This window comes from Myotis yumanensis, unplaced genomic scaffold, assembly GCF_028538775.1.
Source record: "Myotis yumanensis isolate MYYU_CA2020_CCGP unplaced genomic scaffold, mMyoYum1.0.hap1 SCAF_22, whole genome shotgun sequence".
In the NCBI taxonomy this organism is placed as follows: domain Eukaryota; kingdom Metazoa; phylum Chordata; class Mammalia; order Chiroptera; family Vespertilionidae; genus Myotis; species Myotis yumanensis.
The window spans coordinates 4,304,235-4,313,123 of record NW_027223773.1 but is presented as its reverse complement, the minus strand read 5'-3'; the positions used below and the strand labels follow the sequence as shown (position 1 = coordinate 4,313,123).

The 8,889-nt window shown below is 55.4% G+C and overlaps 1 long non-coding RNA gene across 1 annotated transcript; it reads right to left on the bottom strand.

The window, feature by feature from the left end:
- Nucleotides 1-1,104: 1,104 nt before the first annotated feature.
- On the bottom strand, nucleotides 1,105-8,407 carry LOC138999247 (uncharacterized). The gene is made up of 4 exons (XR_011469345.1): nucleotides 8,264-8,407; nucleotides 7,993-8,125; nucleotides 2,151-2,261; nucleotides 1,105-1,192 (listed from the first exon to the last, which is right to left on the bottom strand). It is a non-coding gene; the product is annotated as an uncharacterized lncRNA (long non-coding RNA).
- Between the last annotated feature and the right edge of the window lie 482 nt (nucleotides 8,408-8,889).

Below are 8,889 nucleotides of genomic sequence, written 5' to 3'. Positions count from 1 at the left end.
CTCAGGGGCCGAGCATCGACCTAGGAACCAGGTCATGGTTCAATTCCCAGTCAGGGCACATGCCCGAGTTGTGGGCTCCATCCCCAGTGTGGGGTGTGCAGGAGGCAGCCGATCCGTGATTCTCTCTCACCATTAATGGTTCTCTCTCTCTCTCTCTCTTTCCCTTCCTCTCTGAAATCAATAAAAATATATTAAATAAATATTTTTAAAAAGAGACCCCCGCCAAGTCCGGCTGGCCATCTCTGAGGTCGGGTGGGAAGGGACGTCGGAAAACTGTGGTTTCTGCCCCCATGAGCTGTGGGTGAGTGACCCAAGGCCTCTTTCAGAGAATTTGCTAAATAATCTCAAACATATTGAGGAACTTACTCATGTTTTTCAAAAAGGAAAAAAACAAATACCTTCTTCCTGCTGCTTCCTTCATTCATGGAGAATGTGGTTTCCTTTTATTGATTTGTTTATTTAAAATGTTTGTATTGATTTCAGAGAGGAAGGGAGAGGGAGAGAGAGAGAGAAACATCCATGATGAGAGAGAATCATGGATCAGCTGCCTCCTGCACGCCCCGCACTGGGGATCAAGCCCACAACCCGGGCCTGTGTCATGACCGGGAATCGAACCCTGACCTCCTGGTTCACAGATCGACGCTCACCCACTGAACCCCGCGCCGGCCGGGCCCTGCTTTAAATGTAACTGGCCTCTTTCTCTCCCGGTCAAACTGCCTGGGAGTCTCTCTTACCTTCTCTTTTTGGAATATCGGCCCTACAGGTGCCTACGGGGGCTTGTCAGGACGATTCTCACTTTGCTATTTCCTCCGCGGCCACTGACATCATTTCTCCGGTCTCTGCTCCTTGGAACATTTTCGCATTGAGTTTCATGGGATTTTCATGGGAGTTTCCTGTACCTGCAATTTGCCCTTTTTTCTGGATCATCAGTAAAAATGACCAAAAAAAGGTTCCTCTCCCATCACGCTGTCCCTACACCCAGCTGGGCCCTGGGCCGACCCTCCCTGGCCCCCCCCCCCCCCCGACACACACACACACACACACTCTCCTGAGCCTGCCCACCTGCCGTGGGCAAGAATGGCTTGAGAGCGGCTGCTGTCAGATGCTTGGCTGAGATTTAATATCCGTGAGACCCATTGAGTGTCTGGACACCTGGTTGCCATGGAGACGGTGGTCATAAAAACACACCGATCTGTAGAGAGAGATAAAACGGGTCCCCATAGCACACAATCGGACACATTAGCTCAGGGAACTGGCACGCTGCGACCCCCCCTGTTGACACAGTGCCGCTGCCTTTCAGACCCAGCCCGGGCGGCCAGCACCCAGCGGCTTTCAGTTAATATCTCACAGGGACCGGCTAGGGCTTCGCCCGGGCCAGCGGCCCCCGGGCTTCCCGTCCCAGCGGAGTCAGCCTAGCCCAGTGATGGCGAACCTTTTGAGCTCGGCGTGCCAGCATTTTGAAAAACCCGAACTTCACTCTGGTGCCGTGTCACATAGAGAAAGTTTTTGATCTTTGCAACCATAGTAAAACAAAGATGTATATTTTTTATGTTTATTTTATATATTTAAATGCCATTGAACAAAGAAAAATCAACCAAAAAGATGAGTTGGCGTGTCACCCCTGACACGCGTGTCATAGGTTCGCCATCGCTGGGCTAGACGCAGGCGGCATGCTCGTTGGGCTCCGTCTGTCCTTTGCTGACTCTCATGGACCCGTCAGCGCAGGCAGGAAAGAAACCTGAGCCTGAACGTGCTTCAGAGCAGGTGGCCGGGATGCGTGAGGGTGAGGGTGCGGGCCAGGTGGCCTCGGAGCCATTGGCCAGTGTGGAGGGGCCGAAGTTATTGGGGACCCCCCCCCCAGACCACTCCATGACACAGGGTAGGCCTGTACCTGTGGCCTGGCGGTCAGAAGCGCATCTTCCAATACAAAGAAGGGCTCTAGCCTTAACCGAATAAATGAAGGGGTGAGTTGGCGTTTGCGTTCTAGCTCTGCCGTGGGCCGGCGGTGCCTGGGGACGGGCCCGTGGCTGTAAACAAAGCAGCCGCGGCCACGGACGGGCTGCCAGCGCCTGGGTCTCCAGGGAGCACGGGGGACACCCCGCCCCCCCCCATCCGCAGGTCTGCCTTATCGACACCCGAGAACCGCTCACCTGCGCGCTTTCTGCTTCGGAACTCCGTGATCTGCATTCTAGAAAATAGGTCATCACTGAGCCAGGGACTTGGACTTTTTCTTTTCTTTTTTTTTCTTTTTTAGTGTATTTCTATTGATTTCAGAGAGGAAGGGAGAGGGATAGAAAGATAGAAACATCAAAGATGAGAGAGAATCGTGGATCTGCTGCCTCCTGCACACCCAACACTGGGGATGGAGCCCACAACCCGGGCATGTGCCCTGACCGGGAATCGAACCCTGACCTCCTGGTTCATAGGTCGACGCTTAACCACTGAGCCACACCGGTTGAGCTAAAAAGCAGGTTAAAAGCTCAGCTAATTTGGAGCCATTTAGCATTCAACTCCCTCCTCATTCATGAAATGGGCCCGTGTTTCCTTTGTCCACACGCCTCCCCCTGAACAAAAGGGAAAACATGTTTATAAAAACACACCCTGGTCCGCTTTGGCTGGCATGAAATCCCCTTCCTTTCCTTTCTCTCTCCAGCCCCCACCATGTTTTTCCTGAAAACGTTAACTCGGTCAGTCCCACTGGCTTCTCACGTTCCGCCCTGTGTCTCCATTTCTCTGAGTGCGGGGGGCGGGGGGGGGGGGGGGTTTGGGGGGGCTGCTCTTCTGATCCCCCCCCAACCCCCCACCCCCGCCGGCTTCCCCGAAAGCTCACGGAGCGCTGCTTCCTCCCAGTTTTTGTCCTGTTTTCTCGGGACCCGTTTCCATGGTCCCTGCCCCGCCATCACGGCCCCGCCGGCGTTATCTCTCTCCCACGGCAGCAGCTCACATCCTGGCCGGCCAGACAATGGCGGTGCATGTCTTTTCTTAGCGTTCATACCTTTTGTTCCCGAGGCAGGATTTCCTTATGGTTTGTTTGGGCTTTTCAAAAGCTTATGGACGGATCCAAAGAGGTGCCAGGCTCACGCCCCGAGGGATACCGGCCAAGTTTATGGGCCTGAAACGCCGCCATCGATGTCTGGGCCCAGCCAGCACGGCGGCAGATTGGACAGCCGTGGGCTCCGTTTGCCAAAAAGGTGGCTGCAAACACCCGCCCGAGCCTCGGCTCACGGGGAGCCTGCCGTGTAGAAAGGACAGGAATTCGGCCCAGCATCGTGTCTGAAATGGGAAGGATGATGGCCGAGTTTCTAAGTACGGTCTTGTGTAGAGCGGGTAGCCAACACCAGTCATTTATTTGTTTAAACGAAAGTCCATCACCCTCATTAAATCTGGGGTACACTTTTCTTTTTAAATTATGCAGCTATGTTTAAACCTTGCATTCCCACAGTTTGTACCAAGGCCTATCTTTACAGGATATTTTCAACACAATACAACGTTGTTTTCAGAAACAAACCCAGCCCGCCCGGCGTGGCTCAGTGGCGTGAGCATCAACCTATGAACCGGGAGGTCACGGTTCGATTCCCCGTCAGGGCACGTGCCCGGGTTGCAGGCTCGATCCCCAGTGTGGGGCGTGCAGGAGGCAGTCGATCCACGATTCTCTCTCATCTTTGATGTTTCTCTCTCTCTCTCTCCCTCTTCTTTCCTCTCTGAAATCAATAGAAATATACTTTAAAAATAATGAAGGTGGGATGGTGTCATAGGTCACGATCTCAAGGCCATTGTACCAGCTGGAGGTAAAGAAGGGGGACCCTTCCTTTCAGTAGAATGCCTTTCTGGGGCGCCCCTGCTGATGGCAAGTAGGTGTGTTATCTGAGGGCCTGGCTCAATCCCAGCCCCCTTTAGGATTCGGCTTTCTGGGATCCTTTAATTAGACACAACATCAAGATGAAAGACTTAGCAGGTATGCGGACTGCGCCCAGCACTGCTGGTGGTCTGCCCGGAACCGGGGCAGGCACGGGAGGGTCCTGTCCCAGCTTGCACAGGGGTCTGGCTCTCACACCTGCTTGGGAATTGGGGGGACAGTACCCGGCGATCGAACGCCTGGATGGCAACTTCAGGCTGAGCTCCTGCAGACTGACCCCTCCTGCCCTGACAAGGTGCCTGGACTAGGCCAGGCCGGACACGGTGGGATTCCCGCTCAGGGCACATGCCTGGGTTGCAGGCTTTATCCCCTGTGTGGGGCATGTGGGAGGCAACCAAGCCATGATTCTCTCTCTCCTTCTCCCTTCCTCTCTGAAATCAATTTTAAAATATATATATTTTAAAAACCCAGACCGTAGATACAGCTGAATGGAGTGCACAAACATTCAGAAGGTGTGGAAAGATGATTACAAGCCGCAACTGAGTCACCCTTCTCACGCAAAAGAACAACAGAACTTTTGGCAAAAGTGAAGGACTTAGGCCCTAGCCAGTGTGGCTCAGTGGATAGAGCATCGGCCTGTGGACCGAAGAGTCCTGGGTTCGATTTCCAGTCAAGGGTACGTACCTCAGTTGCAGGCTCCTCCCCTGCCCGGACCCTGGTCAGGGCATGTGCAGGAGGCAACCAATGAACGTGTTTCTCTCACATCGGTGTTTCTTTCTGTCTTTCCCTTTCTCTTCCACTCTTTCTAAAAATCAATGGGAAAATACCCTCCGGTGAGGATTGAAAATACATTTTTTTAAAATAAAAAAGATAAAGGACTTAGCACGTGACTGGCCCGGGCCCTTTTAGGGAGCAGCTGGGTCCGGGGAGACAGGGCTGATAATGTCCCCTGTCGAGGGTTCTCCGCCCAGGGCAGCGAGCCCTGCCAGCGGGAGAGAGAAATGATATTGACCATCGTTATTGTCCCAGGAGGGGCAGCAAACGGACGGTCCACAGGCGAGGTCAAGTCCGTTAGCGCTGCCTCGCTGACGACAAAACCGCGAGTTCTCCCGGGGACGTGAGCGAGCGACGTGTGCAAATGTGCGCAAGGGAGTGCTGACTGCTCCTCCGGCCCGGGAAGCGCCTCTCAGCACATCGGGGCGTGATTTCTTTCTCAACATTGAAAACATGAGTACGTCGCAACCAGCCAGGCCCGGGGAGACACAGCCGGCCAGACCAGCACGCCCTGCGGCTCGTCCCAGAAGGGAGAGAAGTCAGTGTGGCAGCAGATACCCACCAGGTACGGGCGTGTACCAGGCAGCACGGGAAATGAAGTCTCCATCGCAGCTAAACCTCTCAAGCCCTGCTGGTGTGGCTCTGTGGTGAGCGTCGACCTATGAACCAGGAGGTCACGGTCCGATTCCCGGTCAGGGCACATGCCCGGGATGCGGGCTCCATCCCCAGTGTGGGGCGTGCAGGAGGCAGCCGATCCATGATCCTCTCTCATCATGGATGTTTCCCTTTCTCACTCCCTCTCCCTTCCCCTCTGAAACCAATAAAAATATGTTAAAATAATACTAAAAATAATAAAGAGCCTCCGTGTCCCTCCCTCTTAAGGCTCTTCAAGGACTTTCACTTGGGCAGCGGCCCCGCCCGAGGTCCACCCACGCCCCTCGCTGCCTGCTTCCTGCCCCAAATGTCAAGGTTGTCTTTTGACCGTGATTGAATGCGCTGTGTAACATTAAAAACGGCCAAAGACCGGCTTACGTACAGCGATTCTCTATGTTCTGAAGTCATTACAGAAACCTCTCCTTCAGCCACACAGGAACCAGCAGGGCCGCAGCGGAGCCGCCGGCCGCCCAGCACGTCGCCGTCGCCGGCACAGGCGGCTTTTCCATCACCGGCCTCTTCGGAGCTGGGGACGGGGGGGGGGGGGACACTCCGTTCCCTTTCCAAACTGGGGACACTTACAATATCTCCGAGGAAACCGCCAGGGCTCAGAGGAATGCTGTTCACACTCGAGGGAGCCCTGGTTGGGGCTCAGGCTCCCGAGCCCCCTCTCTGTGCTCACCGCAGCCCTAGCTCTTCTTAAGGCCACCATCATGAGCTGAACGGTGTCCCCCCAAATTCACATGTTCTAGCCCCAGCTCCTCAGAATATGACTGCATTTGGATATAAGGTCTTTTTTTTTTTTTTTTTAACTGATTTCTGAGAGGAAGGGAGAGATAGAAACATTAATGATGACAGAGAATCATGGATCGGCTGCCTCCTGCACGCCCCACACTGGGGGGTCAACCCCATAACCCAGGCATGTGCCCTTGACCGGGAATCGAACCGAGACCTCCTGGTTCTTAGGTCGACACTCAACCACTGAGCCACGCCGTCCGGGCCAGAGTGGCTGTTAGACATCACAGTTGGCGACGTCCTCTTCCCCATGAAGCTCTCTGCTCCACAAACCCCGACTCTGTGAGTCAGTAAACAGACAGGACCCGAGGCCTCAGGGGAGGGGAGAGTGGACTCCTGGTGCCGCTCGAGGGACGGACGGACGGAGAGGCTGCCGCAGCGTCTAATGAGATCAGGCCCAGGGGACACCCTGTGCTCACTGAGGCCCGGCACAGATGTCACGTGAGCAAACGCCGTGCGGTGCCTGAGGCCAGGATGCCCTGCAAGGCAGAGGTCCAAGCCCTGGTCGGGGAGGCTTGGGGAGGGGCACAGAGCTTCCCTGGGCTGCGCCACGCCCGCCCACAGAGGCAGCCACCCGAACCCTGAACTGCAAAAAGTTGGAGTGATGGGCACATCACCCATATTCCGGTTCAAAGGGCAACCACAGGGCCCCCGGCAATGACGCCCACTAAAATCCCACCCTGTCTGACATCCGTGACGTTAAAGGTGCAGAATAGAGCCCTCGCCGGTTTGGCTCAGTGGATAGAGTGTCCGCCTGTGGACTGAAGGGTCCCGGGTTCGATTCCGGTCAAGGGCACATGCCCAGGTTGTGGGCTCGATCCCCAGTTGGGGGCATGCAGGAGGCAGCCCATCCATGATTCTCTCTCATCATTGATGTTTCTAGCTCTCTCTCCCTCTTCCTTCTTCTCTATAATCAATCAAAATATATCTTTTAAAAAGGTGTAGAACAGGGACCCAGGAAGTTGGTATCGTGGGTAACAGAGTGGCTTTGGGGTCAGGTGGCTACGTCCGGGCGCTGACACCTCCTGGCTGTGTGACCTTGGACGGTGGCGTAACCTCTCTGTTCCGTGGAACCGCCCCTACCGCCTGGCGGTGTCCTGAGAAATGCACGCAAGAGGCCTGGGGACCGTGGCAGGGAGGGACTTGGTACATGCAGAGGTTGTGATGATTATGGGACAAAGGCTTTTTGGAAATTGCACTGGGTGAAGGGCGAGGGGGGGGGGGCGGGGGGAGGGAGCGAGGGCGAATGGGAATGGGAGAGAGGCCTGTCTACCGACCTGTGGATGCTATGGAGCGAGGGAAGGGCCAGGCGCTCTTGTGAAACATCGCTGTAACATTACCTAATGTCAAAACCCTTTCCAAGTGTGGGACAGACCACACATTCCTTCCCCTGAAAGTGCAACGTGTTATGGTTCCCTCTCTGAGACTCTGTGGTCTTGAAAAACTCGAAAGCCCTGGTCGGTTTGGCTCCGTGGATAGGGTGTCGCCTGCAGACTGAAGGGTCCCGGGTTCGATTCCCGGTCAAGGGCATGGACCTCGGTCGCAGGTTCCCCGGCCCTGAACGGGGTGGGGTGTGTGCGGGAGGCACAATCCATGTGTCTCTCTCACATCGATGTTTCTCTCTGTCTCTTCCTCTCCCTTCCACGCTCTCTAAAAATCAATAAAAATGTATTAAAAAATAAAGAAAAGCAGGTGTAGGATCTGTTTTTGTTTTGTTTTGTTTAAAGAAATAAATGGAAAATTCCTCGCTAAGTGGATACATTCATGAACCCATCGGTGCGGGGTGTCCATTTGGTCGTACGTGTCCTCTGGATTTGGTAATAGAGGATGTAGGCTGCCCAGGTTGGTAGGGGCAAAAATGGAATATTGGGGGCCTGCTAGCATGGCAAGAAATATGAATCATGCTCTGTTACCTGTGATGGCTTTGTTCTGATTAAACACGGCACAGTCTAACTTGGCTGGAAGTTGCATGCGGGACCTGGGAGTAGCCTGTGGGCCTGGGCGCTCACCCGGACCTGCGGCCCCTCCTCCCCATCCGGGCGCTGCCTGTGATCACAGAAAGATCGACAACCTTGTTGCAGACACCAGAGGCGCCAGCCCTTTGAAGACCCCCCGCCTTTGCATACCCACAGGCCTTTGCAAATCTCCAGCCCCCATTACCTGTGAACTGCCCGTTTGACGTACCCTTTTACCTACTTGCCCATGTCATCTTCGTCCTCCTACCCTATGTAAGCAGCTGGCTGATGGTGGGGGGCAGAGCAGATGTTTGTGGGTGCCCTGCCGCTCTCCCACGCTGCCGGCAGGACTGGGATAGACGCTCATCCAGGGCTCAACCCTGTCTCTGCTGCATTGGCTCAAGGGACAGGCAGCCCGGAGCCCTTGGCTGTCCGGTTCCAAGGTGACGTTGGCCAGGATCCTGGTTTAGTCACAGGGGCTCTGGCTCTGAGCCAACAGCAAAGCACGAGGAGCACCCGGCGTGAGAACAGCCTGCCCCCGCCCCCCGGGCACAGGGCGATACCTGAGTCATGCCACGGCGTTCGCTCCCTGCTTGGGTGTGATGGGATGTCGACAGTGGCACTTCCCTGCCTGCAGGGCAGTTGCTGCTGGTGGAAGGCCTAGCTGGGAGGTTGCAATGGGCTGATTCCCAGGGAGCTGAGAAGATGGGGATCAGACCCCTGGGTCTCCCCACAGCTTTGGGGCCCTGGGTGCTGATTGGGGCTGCAACCCTCCCTGTCGTACGCCGATCGGGGCGGCCCAGGCCTCCCCAGCTGGGCTCTCGGGTGTCACCCCACTGGGGCCCGTCCTTGAGG